We start from the raw sequence: 24,269 nt of genomic DNA, 5'->3' as shown, positions 1-24,269 counted from the left end.
TGACTCCTTCTCTACTCATTGGTCCAGGCAGATGGGATTGGACTTTGGGAGGCTTTATAAAGAGAGAGCCGCAGCGGTTATGGGGCTGTTATTGGGGATGCCTGGACACTTGAAGAGCAGCAAGAGCTTTTGGTTGTGGCCCCTTTGGTGTGGGAGTAATCCCTGGACGTCTGTAATTGATGAGCTGACTCCTTCTATACTCATTGGCCCAGTCAGGTAGGATTGGACATTGGGAGGCTGTAGAAAGAGAGAGCCGCAGCGTTTGTGGGGCTGTGAATGGGGTTGGACACTTTAAAAGCAGTAAGAGCTTCTGGTCGTGGCCGCTTTGGTGTGGGAGGAATCCCTGGACGTTCGCAATTGCTGAGCTGGGCGCTACTCATCGCCGAGGCAGATAGGATTGCACTTTGGGAGACTCGAGAAAGAGAGAGCCGCAGCGTTTGTGGCTCTCTGAATGGGGTTGCGTGTACACTTGAGGAGAAGCAAGAGCTTCTGGTTGTGGTCCCTTTCGTGTGGGAGGAATCCCTGGACGTTCGCAATTGCTGAGCTGGGCGCTACTCATCGCCGAGGCAGATAGGATTGCACTTTGGGAGGCTGTAGAAAGAGAGAGCTGCAGCGTTCGTGGGGCTGTGAATGGGGTTTCGTGGATACTTGAAGAGCAGCAAGAGCTTCTGGTCGTGGCCCCTTTGGTGTGGGAGGAATCCCTGGACGTTCACAATTGCTTAGCTGCTCTCTGGCTGTACTCGTTGTCCCAGGTAGATAGTATGGGACTATGGGAGGCTGAAGAAAGAGAGAGCCGCAGCGTTTGTGGGGCTGTGAATGGGGTTGCATTGCTACTTGAAGAGCAGCAAGAGCTTCTGGTCGTGGTCCCTTTGGGGTGGGAGGAATCCCTGGACGTTCGCAATTGCTGAGCTGGTCTCTGGCTCTACTCGTTGTCCCAGGTAGATAGTATGGGACTTTGGGAGACTCTAGAAAGAGAGAGCCGCAGAGTTTGTGGGGTGTTGAATGGGATTGCCCGGACACTTGAGGAGAAGCAAGAGCTTCTGGTTGTGGTCCCTTTGGGGTGGGAGGAATCCCTGGACGTTTGCAATTGATGAGCTGACTCCTTCTCTACTCATCAGTCCAGGGAGATGGGATTGGACTTTGGGAGGCTTTATAAAGAGAGAGCCGCAGCGGTTGTGGGGCTGTTATTGGGGATGCCTGGACACTTGAAGAGCAGCAAGAGCTTTTGGTTGTGGCCCCTTTGGTGTGGGAGTAATCCCTGGACGTTTGGAATTGATGAGCTGACTCCTCTAGTCATCGGCCCAGGCGGATAGGATTGCACTTTGGGAGGCTGTAGAAAGAGAGAGCCGCAGCGTTTGTGGGGCAGTGAATGGGGTTGCCTGGACACTTTAAAAGCAGTAAGAGCTTCTGGTCGTGGCCGCTTTGGTGTGGGAGGAATCCCTGGACGTTCGCAATTGCTGAGCTGGGCGCTACTCATCGCCGAGGCAGATAGGATTGCACTTTGGGAGACTCGAGAAAGAGAGAGCCGCAGCCTTTGTGGCTCTCTGAATGGGGTTGCGTGGACACTTGAGGAGAAGCAAGAGCTTCTGGTTGTGGTCCCTTTCGTGTGGGAGGAATCCCTGGACGTTCGCAATTGCTGAGCTGGGCGCTACTCATCACCGAGGCAGATAGGATTGCACTTTGGGAGTCTGTAGAAAGAGAGAGCTGCAGCGTTTGTGGGGCTGTGAATGGGGTTGCCTGGACACCTGAAAATTAGTAAAAGCTTCTGGTCGAGGCCCCTTTGGTGTGGGAGGAATCCCTGGACGTTTGCAATTGATGAGCTGACTCCTTTACTCATTGGCCCAGGCAGATAGGATTGCAATTTAGGAGGCTGTAGAAAGAGAGAGCCGCAGCGGTTGTGCGGCTGTGAATGGGGTTGCCTGGACACTTTAAAAGCAGTAAGAGCTTCTGGTCGTGGCCCCTTGGGTGTGGGCGGAATCCCTGGACGTTCGCAATTGATGAGCTGGTCTCTGGCTCTACTCATCGGCCCAGGTAGATAGTATTGGACTTTGGGAGACTCTAGAAAGAGAGAGCCGCAGCGTTTGTGGGGCTGTGAAGGGGGTTGCCTGGACACTGAAGAGCAGCAAGAGCTTCTGGTCGTGGCCCCTTTGGTGTGGGAGGAATCCTGGACGTTTAAAATATCTGAGCTGGTATCTGGCTCTACTCATCGGCCCAGGCAGATAGGATTGCATTTTGGGAGGCTGTAGAAAGAGAGAGCCACAGCGTTTGTGGGGCTGTGAATGGGGTTGCGTGGACACTTTAAAAGCAGTAAGAGCTTCTGGTTGTGGCCCCTTTGGTGTGGGAGGAATCCCTGGACGTTCACAATTGCTGAGCTGGGCGCTACTCATCGCCGAGGCAGATAGGATTGCACTTTGGGAGACTCGAGAAAGAGAGAGCCGCAGCGTTTGTGGCTCTGTGAATGGGGTTGCCTGGACACTTGAGGAGAAGAAAAAGCTTCTGGTTGTGGTCCCTTTGGGGTGGGAGGAATCCCGGGACGTTCGCAATTTCTGACCTGGGCGCTACTCTTCGGCCCAGGTAGATAGGATTGCACTTTGGGAGGCTGTAGAAAGAGAGAGCCGCAGCGGTTGTGGGGCTGTGATTGGGGATGCCTGGACACTTGAAGAGCAGCAAGAGCTTCTGGTCGTGGCCCCTTTGGTGTGGGAGTAATCCCTGGACGTTTGCAATTGATGAGCTGACTCCTTCTGTACTCATTGGCCCAGGCAGATAGGATTGCACTTTGGGAGTCTGTAGAAAGAGAGAGCCGCAGCGTTTGTGGGGCTGTGAATGGGGTTGCCTGGACACTTGAAGAGCAGCAAGAGCTTTTGGTCGTGGCCCCTTTGGGTGGAAGGAATCCCTGGACGTTCGCAATTGCTGAGCTGGTGTCTGGCTCTACTCGTTGTCCCAGGTAGATAGTATGGGACTTTGGGAAACTCTAGAAAGAGAGAGCCGCAGAGTTTGTGGGGTTGTGAATGGGATTCCCCGGACACTTGAAGAGCAGCAATAGCTTCTGGTTGTGGTCCCTTTGGGGTGGGAGGAATCCCTGGACGTTCGCAATTGCTGAGGTGGGTGCTACTCATCACCGAGGCAGATAGGATTGCACTTTGGGAGTTTGTAGAAAGAGAGAGCTGCAGCGTTTGTGGGGCTGTGAATGGGGTTGCCTGGACACCTGAAAAGTAGTAAGATCTTCTGGTCGAGGCCCCTTTGGTGTGGGAGGAATCCCTGGATGTTTGCAATTCATGAGCTGACTCCTCTACTCATCGGCCCAGGCAGATAAGATTGCACTTTGGGAGGCTGTAGAAAGAGAGAGCTGCAGCGGTTGTGGGGCTGTGAATGGGGTTGCCTGGACACTTGAAGAGCAGCAAGAGCTTCTGGTAGTGGCCCCTTTGGTGTGGGAGGAATCCCTGGACGTTGACAATTCCTAAGCTGGTCTCTGGCTCTACTCATCGGTCCAGGCAGATAGGATTGGACTTTGGGAGGCTGTAGAAAGAGAGAGCCGCAGCGGTTGTGGGGCTGTGAATGGGGTTGCGTGGACACTTTAAAAGCAGTAAGAGCTTCTGGTTGTGGTCCCTTTGGGGTGGGAGGAATCCCTGGACGTTCGCAATTGCTGAGCTGGGCTCTACTCATCGGCCCAGGTAGATAGGATTGGACTTTGGGAGGCTGTAGAAAGAGAGAGCCGCAGCGTTTGTGGGGTTGTGAATGGGGTTGCCTGGACACTTGAAGAGCAGCAAGAGCTTCTGGTCGTGGCCCCTTTGGTGTGGGAGGAATCCCTGGACGTGTGCAATTGATGAGCTGACTCCTTCTCTACTCATCGGCCCAGGCATATAGGATTGCACTTTGGGAGACTCGAGAAAGAGAGAGCCGCAGCGTTTGTGGCTCTGTGAATGGGGTTGCGTGGACACTTGAGGAGAAGCAAGAGCTTCTGGTTGTGGTCCCTTTGGGGTGGGAGGAATCCCTGGACTTTCGCAATTGCTGAGCTGCGCGCTACTCATCGGCCCAGGTAGATAGGATTGGACTTTGGGAGGCTGTAGAAAGAGAGAGCCGCAGCGTTTGTGGGGTTGTGAATGGGGTTGCCTGGACACTTGAAGAGCAGCAAGAGCTTCTGCTCGTGGCCCCTTTGGTGTGGGAGGAATCCCTGGAAGTTCGCAATTGATGAGCTGACTCCTTCTCTACTCATCGGTCCAGGCAGATCGGATTGGACTTTGGGAGGCTGTAGAAACAGAGAGCCGCAGCGTTTGTGGGGCTGTGAATCGGGTTGCCTGGACACTGGAAAAGCAGCAAGAGCTTCTGGTCGTGGCCCCTTTGGGTGGGAGGAATCCTTGGACGTTCACAATTGCGGAGCTGGGCTCTGGCTCTACACATTGGCCCTTGTAGATATTATTGGACTTTGGGAGGCTGTAGAAAGAGAGAGCCGCAGCGTTTGTGGGGCTGTGAATGGGGTTGCCTGGACACTTGAAGAGCAGCAAGAGCTTTTGGTCGTGGCCCCTTTGCGGTGGAAAGAATCCCTGGACGTTCGCAATTGATGAGCTGGGCTCTACTTATCGGTCCAGGCAGATAGGATTGGTCTTTGGGAGGCTGTAGAAAGAGAGAGCCGCAGCGTTTGTGGGGCTGTGAATCGGGTTGCCTGGACACTTGAAGAGAAGCAAGAGCTTCTGGTCGTGGCCCCTTTGGGGTGGGAGGAATCCCTGGACGTTCGCAATTGATGAGCTGGTCTCTGGCCCTAGTTATCGGCCCAGGTAGATAGTTTTGGACTTTGGGAGGCTGTAGAAAGAGAGAGCTGCAGCGATTGTAGGGTTGTGAATGGGGTTGCATGAACAATTGAAGAGCAGCAAGAGCTTCTGCTCGTGGCCCCTTTGGTGTGGGAGGAATCCCTGGACGTTGTCAATTGTTGAGCTGGTCTCTGGCTCTACTCGTTGTCCCACGTAGAGAGTATGGGACTTTGGGAGACTCTAGAAAGAGAGAGCCGCAGCGTTTGTGGGGTTGTGAATGGGATTGCCCGGACACTTGAAGAGCAGCAAGAGCTTTTGGTCGTGGCCCCTTTGGTGTGGGAGGAATGCCTGGACGTTTGCTATTGATGAGCTGACTCCTCTAGTCATCGGCCCAGGCAGATAGGATTGCACTTTAGGAGGCTGTAGAAAGAGAGAGCCGCAGCGTTTCTGGGGCTGTGAATGGTGTTGCATGGCTACTTGAAGAGCAGCAAGAGCTTCTGCTCGTGGCCCCTTTGGGGTGGGAGGAATCCCTGGACGTTTGGAATTGATGAGCTGACTCCTCTAGTCATCGGCCCAGGCGGATAGGATTGCACTTTGGGAGGCTGTAGAAAGAGAGAGCCGCAGCGTTTGTGGGGCTGAGAATGGGGTTGCGTGGCTACTTGAAGAGCAGCAAGAGCTTCTGGTCGTGGCCCCTTTGGTGTGGGAGGAATCCCTGGACGTTCGCAATTGATGAGCTGGGCGCTACTCATCGCCGAGGCAGATAGGATTGCACTTTGGGAGTCTGTAGAAAGAGAGAGCTGCAGCGTTTGTGGGGCTGTGAATGGGGTTGCCTGGACACTTTAAAAGCAGTAAGAGCTTCTGGTCGAGGCCCCTTTGGTGTGGGAGGAATCCCTGGACGTTCGCAATTGCTGAGCTGGGCTCTGGCTCTTCTCATCAGTCCAGGCAGATAGTATAGGACTTTGGGAGGCTTTATAAACAGAGAGGCGCAGCGTTTGTGGGGTTGTGAATGGGGTTGCTTGGCTGCTTGAAGAGCAGCAAGAGCTTCTGGTCGTGGCCCCTTTGGTGTGGGAGGAATCCCTGGACGTTCGCAATTGATGAGCTGACTACTCTAGTCATCGGCCCAGGCAGATAGGATTGCACTTTGGGAGGCTGTAGAAAGAGAGAGCCGCAGCGTTTTTGGGGCTGTGAATGGGGTTGCCTAAACACTTCAAAAGCAGCAAGAGCTTCTGGTCGTGGCCCCTTTGGTGTGGGAGGAATCCCTGGACGTTCGCAACTGCTGAGCTGGTCTCTGGCTCTACTCATTGGCCCAGGTAGATAGTATTGGACTTTGGGACACTCTAGAAAGAGAGACCCGCAGCGTTTTTGGGGCTGTGAATGGGGTTTCGTGGATACTTGAAAAGCAGCAAGAGCTTCTGGTCGTGGTCAATTTGGTGTGGGAGGAATTCCTGGACGTTCGCAATTGCTGAGGTGGGCGCTACTAATCGCCAAGGCAGATAGGATTGCACTTTGGGAGTCTGTAGAAAGAGAGAGCCGCAGCGTTTTTGGGGCTGTATATGGGGTTGCCTGGACACTTGAAAAGCAGCAAAAGCTTCTGGTCGTGGCCCCTTTGGGGTGGGAGGAATCCCTGGACGTTCGCAATTGCTGAGCTGGGCTCTGGCTCTACTCATTGGCCCAGGTAGATAGTATTGGACTTTGGGAGGCTGTAGAAAGAGAGAGCCGCAGCGTTTGTGGGGCTGTGAATGGGGTTGCGTGGACACTGGAAGAGCAGCAAGAGCTTCTGCTCGTGGCCGCTTTGGGGTGGGAGGAATCCCTGGACGTTTGGAATTGATGAGCTGACTCCTCTAGTCATCGGCCCAGGCGGATAGGATTGGACTTTGGGAGGCTGTAGAAAGAGAGAGCCGCAGCGTTTGTGGGGCTGTGAATGGGATTGCCTGGACACTTGAAGAGCAGCAAGAGCTTCTTGTCATGGCCCCTTTGGTGTGGGAGGAATCCCTGGACGTTCACAATTGCTAAGCTGGTCTCTGGCTCTACTCAACGTCCAGACAGATAGGATAGGACTTTGGGAGGCTGTAGAAAGAGAGAGCCGCAGCTTTTGTGGGGCTGTGAATGGGGTTGCCTGGACACTTGAAGAGCAGCAAGAGCTTCTGGTCGTGGCCTCTTTGGGGTGGGAGGAATCCCTGGACGTTTGCAATTGCTTAGCTGGGCGCTACTCATCGCCGAGGCAGATAGGATTGCACTTTGGGAGTCTGTAGAAAGAGAGAGCTGCAGCGTTTGTGGGGCTGTGAATGGGGTTGCCTGGACACCTGAAAATTAGTAAAAGCTTCTGGTCGAGGCCCCTTTGGTGTGGGAGGAATCCCTGGACGTTTGCAATTGATGAGCTGACTCCTTTACTCATTGGCCCAGGCAGATAGGATTGGACTTTGGGAGGCTGTAGAAAGAGAGAGCCGCAGCGGTTGTGCGGCTGTGAATGGGGTTGCCTGGACACTTTAGAAGCAGTAAGAGCTTCTGGTCGTGGCCCCTTTGGTGTGGGAGGAATCCCTGGACGTTCACAATTGCTAAGCTGGTCTCTGGCTCTACTCATCGGTCCAGGCAGATAGGATTGGACTTTGGGAGGCTGTAGAAAGAGAGAGCCGCAGCGTTTGTGGGGCTGTGAATCGGGTTGCCTGGACACTGGAAAAGCAGCAAGAGCTTCTGGTCGTGGCCCCTTTGGGTGGGAGGAATCCTTGGACGTTCACAATTGCGGAGCTGGGCTCTGGCTCTACACATTGGCCCTTGTAGATATTATTGGACTTTGGGAGGCTGTAGAAAGAGAGAGCCGCAGCGTTTGTGGGGCTGTGAATGGGGTTGCCTGGACACTTGAAGAGCAGCAAGAGCTTTTGGTCGTGGCCCCTTTGCGGTGGAAAGAATCCCTGGACGTTCGCAATTGCTGAGCTGGGCTCTACTTATCGGTCCAGGCAGATAGGATTGGTCTTTGGGAGGCTGTAGAAAGAGAGAGCCGCAGCGTTTGTGGGGCTGTGAATCGGGTTGCCTGGACACTTGAAGAGAAGCAAGAGCTTCTGGTCATGGCCCCTTTGGGGTGGGAGGAATCCCTGGACGTTCGCAATTGATGAGCTGGTCTCTGGCCCTAGTTATCGGCCCAGGTAGATAGTTTTGGACTTTGGGAGGCTGTAGAAAGAGAGAGCTGCAGCGATTGTAGGGTTGTGAATGGGGTTGCATGAACAATTGAAGAGCAGCAGGAGCTTCTGCTCGTGGCCCCTTTGGTGTGGGAGGAATCCCTGGACGTTGTCAATTGTTGAGCTGGTCTCTGGCTCTACTCGTTGTCCCACGTAGAGAGTATGGGACTTTGGGAGACTCTAGAAAGAGAGAGCCGCAGCGTTTGTGGGGTTGTGAATGGGATTGCCCGGACACTTGAAGAGCAGCAAGAGCTTTTGGTCGTGGCCCCTTTGGTGTGGGAGGAATGCCTGGACGTTTGCTATTGATGAGCTGACTCCTCTAGTCATCGGCCCAGGCAGATAGGATTGCACTTTAGGAGGCTGTAGAAAGAGAGAGCTGCAGCGTTTCTGGGGCTGTGAATGGTGTTGCATGGCTACTTGAAGAGCAGCAAGAGCTTCTGCTCGTGGCCCCTTTGGGGTGGGAAGAATCCCTGGACGTTTGGAATTGATGAGCTGACTCCTCTAGTCATCGGCCCAGGCGGATAGGATTGCACTTTGGGAGGCTGTAGAAAGAGAGAGCCGCAGCGTTTGTGGGGCTGAGAATGGGGTTGCGTGGCTACTTGAAGAGCAGCAAGAGCTTCTGGTCGTGGCCCCTTTGGTGTGGGAGGAATCCCTGGACGTTCGCAATTGATGAGCTGGGCGCTACTCATCGCCGAGGCAGATAGGATTGCACTTTGGGAGGCTGTAGAAAGAGAGAGCTGCAGCGTTTGTGGGGCTGTGAATGGGGTTGCCTGGACACTTTAAAAGCAGTAAGAGCTTCTGGTCGAGGCCCCTTTGGTGTGGGAGGAATCCCTGGACGTTCGCAATTGCTGAGCTGGGCTCTGGCTCTTCTCATCAGTCCAGGCAGATAGTATAGGACTTTGGGAGGCTTTATAAACAGAGAGGCGCAGCGTTTGTGGGGTTGTGAATGGGGTTGCTTGGCTGCTTGAAGAGCAGCAAGAGCTTCTGGTCGTGGCCCCTTTGGTGTGGGAGGAATCCCTGGACGTTCGCAATTGATGAGCTGACTACTCTAGTCATCGGCCCAGGCAGATAGGATTGCACTTTGGGAGGCTGTAGAAAGAGAGAGCCGCAGCGTTTTTGGGGCTGTGAATGGGGTTGCCTAAACACTTCAAAAGCAGCAAGAGCTTCTGGTCGTGGCCCCTTTGGTGTGGGAGGAATCCCTGGACGTTCGCAACTGCTGAGCTGGTCTCTGGCTCTACTCATTGGCCCAGGTAGATTAGTATTGGACTTTGGGACACTCTAGAAAGAGAGAGCCGCAGCGTTTTTGGGGCTGTGAATGGGGTTTCGTGGATACTTGAAAAGCAGCAATAGCTTCTGGTTGTGGTCAATTTGGTGTGGGAGGAATCCCTGGACGTTCGCAATTGCTGAGGTGGGCGCTACTAATCGCCAAGGCAGATAGGATTGCACTTTGGGAGTCTGTAGAAAGAGAGAGCCGCAGCATTTTTGGGGCTGTATATGGGGTTGCCTGGACACTTGAAAAGCAGCAAGAGCTTCTGGTCGTGGCCCCTTTGGGGTGGGAGGAATCCCTGGACGTTCACAATTGCTGAGCTGGGCTCTGGCTCTACTCATTGGCCCAGGTAGATAGTATTGGACTTTGGGAGGCTGTAGAAAGAGAGAGCCGCAGCGTTTGTGGGGCTGTGAATGGGGTTGCGTGGACACTGGAAAAGCAGCAAGAGCTTCTGGTCGTGGCCCCTTTTGTGTGGGAGGAATCCTTGGACGTTCACAATTGCGTAGCTGGGCTCTGGCTCTACTCATTGGCCCTGGTAGATATTATTGGACTTTGGGAGGCTGTAGAAAGAGAGAGCCGCAGCGTTTGTGGGGCTGTGAATGGGGTTGCCTGTACACTTTAAGAGCAGCAAGAGCTTTTGGTCGTGGCCCCTTTGCGGTGGAAAGAATCCCTGGACGTTCGCAATTGCTGAGCTGGGCTCTACTTATCGGTCCAGGCAGATAGGATTGGTCTTTGGGAGGCTGTAGAAAGAGAGAGCCGCAGCGTTTGTGGGGCTGTGAATCGGGTTGCCTGGACACTTGAAGAGAAGCAAGAGCTTCTGGTCGTGGCCCCTTTGGGGTGGGAGGAATCCCTGGACGTTCGCAATTGATGAGGTGGGCGCTACTCATCGCCGAGGCAGATAGGATTGCACTTTGGGAGTCTGTAGAAAGAGAGAGCCGCAGAGTTTGTGGGGCTGTGAATGGGGTTGCCTGGACACCTGAAAAGTAGTAAGAGCTTCTGGTCGTGGCCCCTTTGGTGTGGGAGGAATCCCTGGACATTCACAATTGCTGAGCTGCTCTCTGGCACTACTCATTGGCCCAGGTAGATAGGATTGCACTTTGGGAGGCTGTAGAAAGAGAGAGCCGCAGCGTTTGTGGGGCTGTGAATGGGGTTGCCTGGACACATTAAAAGCAGTAACAGCTTGTGCTTGTGGCCCCTTTGGTGTGGGAGGAATCCCTGGACGTTCGCAATTGCTAAGCTGGTCTCTGGCTCTACTCAACGTCCAGACAGATAGGATAGGACTTTGGGAGGCTGTAGAAAGAGAGAGCCGCAGCTTTTGTGGGGCTGTGAATGGGGTTGCCTGGACACTTGAAGAGCAGCAAGAGCTTCTGGTCGTGGCCTCTTTGGGGTGGGAGGAATCCCTGGACGTTTGCAATTGCTTAGCTGGGCGCTACTCATCGCCGAGGCAGATAGGATTGCACTTTGGGAGTCTGTAGAAAGAGAGAGCTGCAGCGTTTGTGGGGCTGTGAATGGGGTTGCCTGGACACCTGAAAATTAGTAAAAGCTTCTGGTCGAGGCCCCTTTGGTGTGGGAGGAATCCCTGGACGTTTGCAATTGATGAGCTGACTCCTTTACTCATTGGCCCAGGCAGATAGGATTGGACTTTGGGAGGCTGTAGAAAGAGAGAGCCGCAGCGGTTGTGCGGCTGTGAATGGGGTTGCCTGGACACTTTAGAAGCAGTAAGAGCTTCTGGTCGTGGCCCCTTTGGTGTGGGAGGAATCCCTGGACGTTCACAATTGCTAAGCTGGTCTCTGGCTCTACTCATCGGTCCAGGCAGATAGGATTGGACTTTGGGAGGCTGTAGAAAGAGAGAGCCGCAGCGTTTGTGGGGCTGTGAATCGGGTTGCCTGGACACTGGAAAAGCAGCAAGAGCTTCTGGTCGTGGCCCCTTTGGGTGGGAGGAATCCTTGGACGTTCACAATTGCGGAGCTGGGCTCTGGCTCTACACATTGGCCCTTGTAGATATTATTGGACTTTGGGAGGCTGTAGAAAGAGAGAGCCGCAGCGTTTGTGGGGCTGTGAATGGGGTTGCCTGGACACTTGAAGAGCAGCAAGAGCTTTTGGTCGTGGCCCCTTTGCGGTGGAAAGAATCCCTGGACGTTCGCAATTGCTGAGCTGGGCTCTACTTATCGGTCCAGGCAGATAGGATTGGTCTTTGGGAGGCTGTAGAAAGAGAGAGCCGCAGCGTTTGTGGGGCTGTGAATCGGGTTGCCTGGACACTTGAAGAGAAGCAAGAGCTTCTGGTCATGGCCCCTTTGGGGTGGGAGGAATCCCTGGACGTTCGCAATTGATGAGCTGGTCTCTGGCCCTAGTTATCGGCCCAGGTAGATAGTTTTGGACTTTGGGAGGCTGTAGAAAGAGAGAGCTGCAGCGATTGTAGGGTTGTGAATGGGGTTGCATGAACAATTGAAGAGCAGCAGGAGCTTCTGCTCGTGGCCCCTTTGGTGTGGGAGGAATCCCTGGACGTTGTCAATTGTTGAGCTGGTCTCTGGCTCTACTCGTTGTCCCACGTAGAGAGTATGGGACTTTGGGAGACTCTAGAAAGAGAGAGCCGCAGCGTTTGTGGGGTTGTGAATGGGATTGCCCGGACACTTGAAGAGCAGCAAGAGCTTTTGGTCGTGGCCCCTTTGGTGTGGGAGGAATGCCTGGACGTTTGCTATTGATGAGCTGACTCCTCTAGTCATCGGCCCAGGCAGATAGGATTGCACTTTAGGAGGCTGTAGAAAGAGAGAGCTGCAGCGTTTCTGGGGCTGTGAATGGTGTTGCATGGCTACTTGAAGAGCAGCAAGAGCTTCTGCTCGTGGCCCCTTTGGGGTGGGAAGAATCCCTGGACGTTTGGAATTGATGAGCTGACTCCTCTAGTCATCGGCCCAGGCGGATAGGATTGCACTTTGGGAGGCTGTAGAAAGAGAGAGCCGCAGCGTTTGTGGGGCTGAGAATGGGGTTGCGTGGCTACTTGAAGAGCAGCAAGAGCTTCTGGTCGTGGCCCCTTTGGTGTGGGAGGAATCCCTGGACGTTCGCAATTGATGAGCTGGGCGCTACTCATCGCCGAGGCAGATAGGAGTGCACTTTGGGAGGCTGTAGAAAGAGAGAGCTGCAGCGTTTGTGGGGCTGTGAATGGGGTTGCCTGGACACTTTAAAAGCAGTAAGAGCTTCTGGTCGAGGCCCCTTTGGTGTGGGAGGAATCCCTGGACGTTCGCAATTGCTGAGCTGGGCTCTGGCTCTTCTCATCAGTCCAGGCAGATAGTATAGGACTTTGGGAGGCTTTATAAACAGAGAGGCGCAGCGTTTGTGGGGTTGTGAATGGGGTTGCTTGGCTGCTTGAAGAGCAGCAAGAGCTTCTGGTCGTGGCCCCTTTGGTGTGGGAGGAATCCCTGGACGTTCGCAATTGATGAGCTGACTACTCTAGTCATCGGCCCAGGCAGATAGGATTGCACTTTGGGAGGCTGTAGAAAGAGAGAGCCGCAGCGTTTTTGGGGCTGTGAATGGGGTTGCCTAAACACTTCAAAAGCAGCAAGAGCTTCTGGTCGTGGCCCCTTTGGTGTGGGAGGAATCCCTGGACGTTCGCAACTGCTGAGCTGGTCTCTGGCTCTACTCATTGGCCCAGGTAGATTAGTATTGGACTTTGGGACACTCTAGAAAGAGAGAGCCGCAGCGTTTTTGGGGCTGTGAATGGGGTTTCGTGGATACTTGAAAAGCAGCAATAGCTTCTGGTTGTGGTCAATTTGGTGTGGGAGGAATCCCTGGACGTTCGCAATTGCTGAGGTGGGCGCTACTAATCGCCAAGGCAGATAGGATTGCACTTTGGGAGTCTGTAGAAAGAGAGAGCCGCAGCGTTTTTGGGGCTGTATATGGGGTTGCCTGGACACTTGAAAAGCAGCAAGAGCTTCTGGTCGTGGCCCCTTTGGGGTGGGAGGAATCCCTGGACGTTCACAATTGCTGAGCTGGGCTCTGGCTCTACTCATTGGCCCAGGTAGATAGTATTGGACTTTGGGAGGCTGTAGAAAGAGAGAGCCGCAGCGTTTGTGGGGCTGTGAATGGGGTTGCGTGGACACTGGAAAAGCAGCAAGAGCTTCTGGTCGTGGCCCCTTTTGTGTGGGAGGAATCCTTGGACGTTCACAATTGCGTAGCTGGGCTCTGGCTCTACTCATTGGCCCTGGTAGATATTATTGGACTTTGGGAGGCTGTAGAAAGAGAGAGCCGCAGCGTTTGTGGGGCTGTGAATGGGGTTGCCTGTACACTTTAAGAGCAGCAAGAGCTTTTGGTCGTGGCCCCTTTGCGGTGGAAAGAATCCCTGGACGTTCGCAATTGCTGAGCTGGGCTCTACTTATCGGTCCAGGCAGATAGGATTGGTCTTTGGGAGGCTGTAGAAAGAGAGAGCCGCAGCGTTTGTGGGGCTGTGAATCGGGTTGCCTGGACACTTGAAGAGAAGCAAGAGCTTCTGGTCGTGGCCCCTTTGGGGTGGGAGGAATCCCTGGACGTTCGCAATTGATGAGGTGGGCGCTACTCATCGCCGAGGCAGATAGGATTGCACTTTGGGAGTCTGTAGAAAGAGAGAGCCGCAGAGTTTGTGGGGCTGTGAATGGGGTTGCCTGGACACCTGAAAAGTAGTAAGAGCTTCTGGTCGTGGCCCCTTTGGTGTGGGAGGAATCCCTGGACATTCACAATTGCTGAGCTGCTCTCTGGCACTACTCATTGGCCCAGGTAGATAGGATTGCACTTTGGGAGGCTGTAGAAAGAGAGAGCCGCAGCGTTTGTGGGGCTGTGAATGGGGTTGCCTGGACACATTAAAAGCAGTAACAGCTTGTGCTTGTGGCCCCTTTGGTGTGGGAGGAATCCCTGGACGTTCGCAATTGCTAAGCTGGTCTCTGGCTCTACTCAACGTCCAGACAGATAGGATAGGACTTTGGGAGGCTGTAGAAAGAGAGAGCCGCAGCTTTTGTGGGGCTGTGAATGGGGTTGCCTGGACACTTGAAGAGCAGCAAGAGCTTCTGGTCGTGGCCTCTTTGGGGTGGGAGGAATCCCTGGACGTTTGCAATTGCTTAGCTGGGCGCTACTCATCGCCGAGGCAGATAGGATTGCACTTTGGGAGTCTGTAGAAAGAGAGAGCTGCAGCGTTTGTGGGGCTGTGAATGGGGTTGCCTGGACACCTGAAAATTAGTAAAAGCTTCTGGTCGAGGCCCCTTTGGTGTGGGAGGAATCCCTGGACGTTTGCAATTGATGAGCTGACTCCTTTACTCATTGGCCCAGGCAGATAGGATTGGACTTTGGGAGGCTGTAGAAAGAGAGAGCCGCAGCGGTTGTGCGGCTGTGAATGGGGTTGCCTGGACACTTTAAAAGCAGTAAGAGCTTCTGGTCGTGGCCCCTTTGGTGTGGGAGGAATCCCTGGACGTTCACAAATGCTAAGCTGGTCTCTGGCTCTACTCATCGGTCCAGGCAGATAGGATTGGACTTTGGGAGGCTGTAGAAAGAGAGAGCCGCAGCGTTTGTGGGGCTGTGAATCGGGTTGCCTGGACACTGGAAAAGCAGCAAGAGCTTCTGGTCGTGGCCCCTTTGGGTGGGAGGAATCCTTGGACGTTCACAATTGCGGAGCTGGGCTCTGGCTCTACACATTGGCCCTTGTAGATATTATTGGACTTTGGGAGGCTGTAGAAAGAGAGAGCCGCAGCGTTTGTGGGGCTGTGAATGGGGTTGCCTGGACACTTGAAGAGCAGCAAGAGCTTTTGGTCGTGGCCCCTTTGCGGTGGAAAGAATCCCTGGACGTTCGCAATTGCTGAGCTGGGCTCTACTTATCGGTCCAGGCAGATAGGATTGGTCTTTGGGAGGCTGTAGAAAGAGAGAGCCGCAGCGTTTGTGGGGCTGTGAATCGGGTTGCCTGGACACTTGAAGAGAAGCAAGAGCTTCTGGTCGTGGCCCCTTTGGGGTGGGAGGAATCCCTGGACGTTCGCAATTGATGAGCTGGTCTCTGGCCCTAGTTATCGGCCCAGGTAGATAGTTTTGGACTTTGGGAGGCTGTAGAAAGAGAGAGCTGCAGCGATTGTAGGGTTGTGAATGGGGTTGCATGAACAATTGAAGAGCAGCAGGAGCTTCTGCTCGTGGCCCCTTTGGTGTGGGAGGAATCCCTGGACGTTGTCAATTGTTGAGCTGGTCTCTGGCTCTACTCGTTGTCCCACGTAGAGAGTATGGGACTTTGGGAGACTCTAGAAAGAGAGAGCCGCAGCGTTTGTGGGGTTGTGAATGGGATTGCCCGGACACTTGAAGAGCAGCAAGAGCTTTTGGTCGTGGCCCCTTTGGTGTGGGAGGAATGCCTGGACGTTTGCTATTGATGAGCTGACTCCTCTAGTCATCGGCCCAGGCAGATAGGATTGCACTTTAGGAGGCTGTAGAAAGAGAGAGCTGCAGCGTTTCTGGGGCTGTGAATGGTGTTGCATGGCTACTTGAAGAGCAGCAAGAGCTTCTGCTCGTGGCCCCTTTGGGGTGGGAAGAATCCCTGGACGTTTGGAATTGATGAGCTGACTCCTCTAGTCATCGGCCCAGGCGGATAGGATTGCACTTTGGGAGGCTGTAGAAAGAGAGAGCCGCAGCGTTTGTGGGGCTGAGAATGGGGTTGCGTGGCTACTTGAAGAGCAGCAAGAGCTTCTGGTCGTGGCCCCTTTGGTGTGGGAGGAATCCCTGGACGTTCGCAATTGATGAGCTGGGCGCTACTCATCGCCGAGGCAGATAGGATTGCACTTTGGGAGGCTGTAGAAAGAGAGAGCTGCAGCGTTTGTGGGGCTGTGAATGGGGTTGCCTGGACACTTTAAAAGCAGTAAGAGCTTCTGGTCGAGGCCCCTTTGGTGTGGGAGGAATCCCTGGACGTTCGCAATTGCTGAGCTGGGCTCTGGCTCTTCTCATCAGTCCAGGCAGATAGTATAGGACTTTGGGAGGCTTTATAAACAGAGAGGCGCAGCGTTTGTGGGGTTGTGAATGGGGTTGCTTGGCTGCTTGAAGAGCAGCAAGAGCTTCTGGTCGTGGCCCCTTTGGTGTGGGAGGAATCCCTGGACGTTCGCAATTGATGAGCTGACTACTCTAGTCATCGGCCCAGGCAGATAGGATTGCACTTTGGGAGGCTGTAGAAAGAGAGAGCCGCAGCGTTTTTGGGGCTGTGAATGGGGTTGCCTAAACACTTCAAAAGCAGCAAGAGCTTCTGGTCGTGGCCCCTTTGGTGTGGGAGGAATCCCTGGACGTTCGCAACTGCTGAGCTGGTCTCTGGCTCTACTCATTGGCCCAGGTAGATAGTATTGGACTTTGGGACACTCTAGAAAGAGAGAGCCGCAGCGTTTTTGGGGCTGTGAATGGGGTTTCGTGGATACTTGAAAAGCAGCAATAGCTTCTGGTTGTGGTCAATTTGGTGTGGGAGGAATCCCTGGACGTTCGCAATTGCTGAGGTGGGCGCTACTAATCGCCAAGGCAGATAGGATTGCACTTTGGGAGTCTGTAGAAAGAGAGAGCCGCAGCGTTTTTGGGGCTGTATATGGGGTTGCCTGGACACTTGAAAAGCAGCAAGAGCTTCTGGTCGTGGCCCCTTTGGGGTGGGAGGAATCCCTGGACGTTCGCAATTGCTGAGCTGGGCTCTGGCTCTACTCATTGGCCCAGGTAGATAGTATTGGACTTTGGGAGGCTGTAGAAAGAGAGAGCCGCAGCGTTTGTGGGGCTGTGAATGGGGTTGCGTGGACACTGGAAAAGCAGCAAGAGCTTCTGGTCGTGGCCCCTTTGGGGTGGGAGGAATCCCTGGACGTTCGCAATTGATGAGGTGGGCGCTACTCATCGCCGAGGCAGATAGGATTGCACTTTGGGAGTCTGTAGAAAGAGAGAGCCGCAGAGTTTGTGGGGCTGTGAATGGGGTTGCCTGGACACCTGAAAAGTAGTAAGAGCTTCTGGTCGTGGCCCCTTTGGTGTGGGAGGAATCCCTGGACATTCACAATTGCTGAGCTGCTCTCTGGCACTACTCATTGGCCCAGGTAGATAGGATTGCACTTTGGGAGGCTGTAGAAAGAGAGAGCCGCAGCGTTTGTGGGGCTGTGAATGGGGTTGCCTGGACACATTAAAAGCAGTAACAGCTTGTGCTTGTGGCCCCTTTGGTGTGGGAGGAATCCCTGGACGTTCGCAATTGCTAAGCTGGTCTCTGGCTCTACTCATCGGTCCAGGCAGATAGGATTGGACTTTGGGAGGCTGTAGAAAGAGAGAGCCGCAGCGTTTGTGGGGCTGTGAAGGGGGTTGCCTGGACACTGAAGAGCAGCAAGAGCTTCTGGTTGTGGCCTCTTTGGTGTGGGAGGAATCCTGGACGTTCAAAATATCTGAGCTGGTCTCTGGCTCTACTCATCGGCCCAGGCAGATAGGATTGCACTTTGGGAGGCTGTAGAAAGAGAGAGCCGCAGCGTTTGTGGGGCTGTGAATGGGATTGCCCGGACACTTGAAGAGCAGCAAGAGCTTTTGGTCATGGCCCCTTTGGTGTGGGAGGAATCCCTGGACGTTCACAATTGCTAAGCTGGTCTCTGGCTCTACTCAACCGTCCAGACAGATAGGATAGGACTTTGGGAGGCTGTAGAAAGAGAGAGCCGCAGCGGTTGTGGGGCTGTGAATGGGGTTGCCTGGACACTTGAAGAGCAGCAAGAGCTTCTGGTCGTTGCCTCTTTGGGGTGGGAGGAATCCCTGGACGTTTGCAATTGCTTAGCTGGGCGCTACTCATCGCCGAGGCAGATAGGATTGCACTTTGGGAGTCTGTAGAAAGAGAGAGCTGCAGCGTTTGTGGGGCTGTGAATGGGGTTGCCTGGACACCTGAAAATTAGTAAAAGCTTCTGGTCGAGGCCCCTTTGGTGTGGGAGGAATCCCTGGACGTTTGCAATTGATGAGCTGACTCCTGTACTCATTGGCCCAGGCAGATAGGATTGGACTTTAGGAGGCTGTAGAAAGAGAGAGCCGCAGCGGTTGTGCGGCTGTGAATGGGGTTGCCTGGACACTTTAGAAGCAGTAAGAGCTTCTGGTCGTGGCCCCTTTGGTGTGGGAGGAATCCCTGGACGTTCACAATTGCTAAGCTGGTCTCTGTCTCTACTCATCGGTCCAGGCAGATATTATTGGACTTTGGGAGGCTGTAGAAAGAGAGAGCCGCAGCGTTTGTGGGGCTGTGAAGGGGGTTGCCTGGACACTGAAGAGCAGCAAGAGCTTCTGGTCGTGGCCCCTTTGGTGTGGGAGGAATCCTGGACGTTCAAAATATCTGAGCTGGTCTCTGGCTCTACTCATCGGCCCAGGCAGATAGGATTGCACTTTGGGAGGCTGTAGAAAGAGAGAGCCGCAGCGTTTGTGGGGCTGTGAATGGGATTGCCTGGACACTTGAAGAGCAGCAAGAGCTTCTTGTCATGGCCCCTTTTGGGTGGGAGGAATCCCTGGACGTTCACAATTGCTAAGCTGGTCTCTGGCTCTACTCAACCGTCCAGGCAGATAGGATTGGACTTTGGGAGGCTGTAGAAAGAGAGAGCCGCAGCTTTTGTGGGGCTGTGAATGGGGTTGCCTGGACACTTGAAGAGCAGCAAGAGCTTCTGGTCGTGGCCTCTTTGGGGTGGGAGGAATCCCTGGACGTTTGCAATTGCTTAGCTGGGCGCTACTCATCGCCGAGGCAGATAGGATTGCACTTTGGGAGTCTGTAGAAAGAGAGAGCTGCAGCGTTTGTGGTGCTGTGAATGGGGTTTCGTGGACACTTGAAGAGCAGTAAGAGCTTCTGCTCATGGCCCCTTTGGGTGGGAGGAATCCCTGGACGTTCACAATTGCTGAGTTGGTCTCTGGCTCTACTCAGCGGCCAAGGTAGATAGGATTGGACTTCGGGAGGCTGTAGAAAGAGAGAGCCGCAGCGTTTGTGGGGTTGTGAATGGGGTTGCCTGGACACTTGAAGAGCAGCAAGAGCTTCTGGTCGTGGCCCCTTTGGTGTGGGAGGAATCCCTGGACATTCTCAATTGTTGAGCTGGTCTCTGGGTCGACTCGTTGTCCCATTGTAGATAGTATGGGACTTTGGGAGACTCTAGAAAGAGAGAGCCGCAGCGTTTGTGGGGCTGTGAATGGGATTGCCTGGACACTTGAAGAGCAGCAAGAGCTTTTGGTCGTGGCCCCTTTGCGGTGGGAGGAATCCCTGGACGTTCGCAATTGCTAAGCTGGTCTCTGGCTTTAGTGAACCGGCCAGGCAGATAGGATTGCACTTTGTGAGGCTGTAGAAAGAGAGAGCCGCAGCGTTTCTGGGGTGTGAATGGGGTTGCGTGGACACTTGAAGAGAAGCAAGAGCATTAGGTCGTGGCCCCTTTCGTGTGGGAGGAATCCCTGGACGTTCGCAATTGCTGAGCTGGGCGCTACTCATCGCCTAGGCAGATAGGATTGCACTTTGGGAGGCTGTAGAAAGAGAGAGCTGCAGCGTTCGTGGGGCTGTGAATGGGGTTTCGTGGATACTTGAAGAGCAGCAAGAGCTTCTGGTCGTGGCCCCTTTGGTGTGGGAGGAATCCCTGGACGTTCACAATTGCTTAGCTGCTCTCTGGCTGTACTCGTTGTCCCAGGTAGATAGTATGGGACTATGGGAGGCTGTAGAAAGAGAGAGCCGCAGCGTTAGTGGGGCTGTGAATGGGGTTGCATTGCTACTTGAAGAGCAGCAAGAGCTTCTGGTCGTGGTCCCTTTGGGGTGGGAGGAATCCCTGGACGTTCGCAATTGCTGAGCTGGTCTCTGGCTCTACTCGTTGTCCCAGGTAGATAGTATGGGACTTTGGGAGACTCTAGAAAGAGAGAGCCGCAGAGTATGTGGGGTGTTGAATGGGATTGCCCGGACACTTGAGGAGAAGCAAGAGCTTCTGGTTGTGGTCCCTTTGGGGTGGGAGGAATCCCTGGACGTTTGCAATTGATGAGCTGACTCCTTCTCTACTCATCGGTCCAGGCAGATGGGATTGGACTTTGGGAGGCTTTATAAAGAGAGAGCCGCAGCGGTTATGGGGCTGTTATTGGGGATGCCTGGACACTTGAAGAGCAGCAAGAGCTTTTGGTTGTGGCCCCTTTGGTGTGGGAGTAATCCCTGGACGTCTGTAATTGATGAGCTGACTCCTTCTATACTCATTGGCCCAGTCAGGTAGGATTGGACATTGGGAGGCTGTAGAAAGAGAGAGCCGCAACGTTTGTGGGGCTGTGAATGGGGTTGGACACTTTAAAAGCAGTAAGAGCTTCTGGTCGTGGCCGCTTTGGTGTGGGAGGAATCCCTGGACGTTCGCAATTGCTGAGCTGGGCGCTACTCATCGCCGAGGCAGATAGGATTGCACTTTGGGAGACTCGAGAAAGAGAGAGCCGCAGCGTTTGTGGCTCTCTGAATGGGGTTGCGTGTACACTTGAGGAGAAGCAAGAGCTTCTGGTTGTGGTCCCTTTCGTGTGGGAGGAATCCCTGGACGTTCGCAATTGCTGAGCTGGGCGCTACTCATCGCCGAGGCAGATAGGATTGCACTTTGGGAGGCTGTAGAAAGAGAGAGCCGCAGCGTTTCTGGGGTGTGAATGGGGTTGCGTGGACACTTGAAGAGAAGCAAGAGCATTAGGTCGTGGCCCCTTTCGTGTGGGAGGAATCCCTGGACGTTCGCAATTGCTGAGCTGGGCGCTACTCATCGCCTAGGCAGATAGGATTGCACTTTGGGAGGCTGTAGAAAGAGAGAGCTGCAGCGTTCGTGGGGCTGTGAATGGGGTTTCGTGGATACTTGAAGAGCAGCAAGAGCTTCTGGTCGTGGCCCCTTTGGTGTGGGAGGAATCCCTGGACGTTCACAATTGCTGAGCTGGTCTCTGGCTCTACTCGTTGTCCCAGGTAGATAGTATGGGACTATGGGAGGCTGTAGAAAGAGAGAGCCGCAGCGTTAGTGGGGCTGTGAATGGGGTTGCATTGCTACTTGAAGAGCAGCAAGAGCTTCTGGTCGTGGTCCCTTTGGGGTGGGAGGAATCCCTGGACGTTCGCAATTGCTGAGCTGGTCTCTGGCTCTACTCGTTGTCCCAGGTAGATAGTATGGGACTTTGGGAGACTCTAGAAAGAGAGAGCCGCAGAGTATGTGGGGTGTTGAATGGGATTGCCCGGACACTTGAGGAGAAGCAAGAGCTTCTGGTTGTGGTCCCTTTGGGGTGGGAGGAATCCCTGGACGTTTGCAATTGATGAGCTGACTCCTTCTCTACTCATCGGTCCAGGCAGATGGGATTGGACTTTGGGAGGCTTTATAAAGAGAGAGCCGCAGCGGTTATGGGGCTGTTATTGGGGATGCCTGGACACTTGAAGAGCAGCAAGAGCTTTTGGTTGTGGCCCCTTTGGTGTGGGAGTAATCCCTGGACGTCTGTAATTGATGAGCTGACTCCTTCTATACTCATTGGCCCAGTCAGGTAGGATTGGACATTGGGAGGCTGTAGAAAGAGAGAGCCGCAACGTTTGTGGGGCTGTGAATGGGGTTGGACACTTTAAAAGCAGTAAGAGCTTCTGGTCGTGGCCGCTTTGGTGTGGGAGGAATCCCTGGACGTTCGCAATTGCTGAGCTGGGCGCTACTCATCGCCGAGGCAGATAGGATTGCACTTTGGGAGACTCGAGAAAGAGAGAGCCGCAGCGTTTGTGGCTCTCTGAATGGGGTTGCGTGTACACTTGAGGAGAAGCAAGAGCTTCTGGTTGTGGTCCCTTTCGTGTGGGAGGAATCCCTGGACGTTCGCAATTGCTGAGCTGGGCGCTACTCATCGCCGAGGCAGATAGGATTGCACTTTGGGAGGCTGTAGAAAGAGAGAGCTGCAGCGTTCGTGGGGCTGTGAATGGGGTTTCGTGGATACTTGAAGAGCAGCAAGAGCTTCTGGTCGTGGCCCCTTTGGTGTGGGAGGAATCCCTGGACGTTCACAATTGCTTAGCTGCTCTCTGGCTGTACTCGTTGTCCCAGGTAGATAGTATGGGACTATGGGAGGCTGAAGAAAGAGAGAGCCGCAGCGTTTGTGGGGCTGTGAATGGGGTTGCATTGCTACTTGAAGAGCAGCAAGAGCTTCTGGTCGTGGTCCCTTTGGGGTGGGAGGAATCCCTGGACGTTCGCAATTGCTGAGCTGGTCTCTGGCTCTACTCGTTGTCCCAGGTAGATAGTATGGGACTTTGGGAGACTCTAGAAAGAGAGAGCCGCAGAGTTTGTGGGGTGTTGAATGGGATTGCCCGGACACTTGAGGAGAAGCAAGAGCTTCTGGTTGTGGTCCCTTTGGGGTGGGAGGAATCCCTGGACGTTTGCAATTGATGAGCTGACTCCTTCTCTACTCATCAGTCCAGGGAGATGGGATTGGACTTTGGGAGGCTTTATAAAGAGAGAGCCGCAGCGGTTGTGGGGCTGTTATTGGGGATGCCTGGACACTTGAAGAGCAGCAAGAGCTTTTGGTTGTGGCCCCTTTGGTGTGGGAGTAATCCCTGGACGTTTGGAATTGATGAGCTGACTCCTCTAGTCATCGGCCCAGGCGGATAGGATTGCACTTTGGGAGGCTGTAGAAAGAGAGAGCCGCAGCGTTTGTGGGGCAGTGAATGGGGTTGCCTGGACACTTTAAAAGCAGTAAGAGCTTCTGGTCGTGGCCGCTTTGGTGTGGGAGGAATCCCTGGACGTTCGGAATTGCTGAGCTGGGCGCTACTCATCGCCGAGGCAGATAGGATTGCACTTTGGGAGACTCGAGAAAGAGAGAGCCGCAGCCTTTGTGGCTCTCTGAATGGGGTTGCGTGGACACTTGAGGAGAAGCAAGAGCTTCTGGTTGTGGTCCCTTTCGTGTGGGAGGAATCCCTGGACGTTCGCAATTGCTGAGCTGGGCGCTACTCATCACCGAGGCAGATAGGATTGCACTTTGGGAGTCTGTAGAAAGAGAGAGCTGCAGCGTTTGTGGGGCTGTGAATGGGGTTGCCTGGACACCTGAAAATTAGTAAAAGCTTCTGGTCGAGGCCCCTTTGGTGTGGGAGGAATCCCTGGACGTTTGCAATTGATGAGCTGACTCCTTTACTCATTGGCCCAGGCAGATAGGATTGCAATTTAGGAGGCTGTAGAAAGAGAGAGCCGCAGCGGTTGTGCGGCTGTGAATGGGGTTGCCTGGACACTTTAAAAGCAGTAAGAGCTTCTGGTCGTGGCCCCTTGGGTGTGGGCGGAATCCCTGGACGTTCGCAATTGATGAGCTGGTCTCTGGCTCTACTCATCGGCCCAGGTAGATAGTATTGGACTTTGGGAGACTCTAGAAAGAGAGAGCCGCAGCGTTTGTGGGGCTGTGAAGGGGGTTGCCTGGACACTGAAGAGCAGCAAGAGCTTCTGGTCGTGGCCCCTTTGGTGTGGGAGGAATCCTGGACGTTTAAAATATCTGAGCTGGTATCTGGCTCTACTCATCGGCCCAGGCAGATAGGATTGCATTTTGGGAGGCTGTAGAAAGAGAGAGCCACAGCGTTTGTGGGGCTGTGAATGGGGTTGCGTGGACACTTTAAAAGCAGTAAGAGCTTCTGGTTGTGGCCCCTTTGGTGTGGGAGGAATCCCTGGACGTTCACAATTGCTGAGCTGGGCGCTACTCATCGCCGAGGCAGATAGGATTGCACTTTGGGAGACTCGAGAAAGAGAGAGCCGCAGCGTTTGTGGCTCTGTGAATGGGGTTGCCTGGACACTTGAGGAGAAGAAAAAGCTTCTGGTTGTGGTCCCTTTGGGGTGGGAGGAATCCCGGGACGTTCGCAATTTCTGACCTGGGCGCTACTCTTCGGCCCAGGTAGATAGGATTGCACTTTGGGAGGCTGTAGAAAGAGAGAGCCGCAGCGGTTGTGGGGCTGTGATTGGGGATGCCTGGACACTTGAAGAGCAGCAAGAGCTTCTGGTCGTGGCCCCTTTGGTGTGGGAGTAATCCCTGGACGTTTGCAATTGATGAGCTGACTCCTTCTGTACTCATTGGCCCAGGCAGATAGGATTGCACTTTGGGAGTCTGTAGAAAGAGAGAGCCGCAGCGTTTGTGGGGCTGTGAATGGGGTTGCCTGGACACTTGAAGAGCAGC

The sequence above is a fragment of the Platalea leucorodia genome (assembly GCF_965183815.1).
Source record: "Platalea leucorodia genome assembly, chromosome: 9".
In the NCBI taxonomy this organism is placed as follows: Eukaryota; Metazoa; Chordata; class Aves; order Pelecaniformes; family Threskiornithidae; genus Platalea; species Platalea leucorodia.
The sequence above is the reverse complement of the archived record's forward strand: the minus strand, read 5'-3'. Positions refer to the sequence as shown.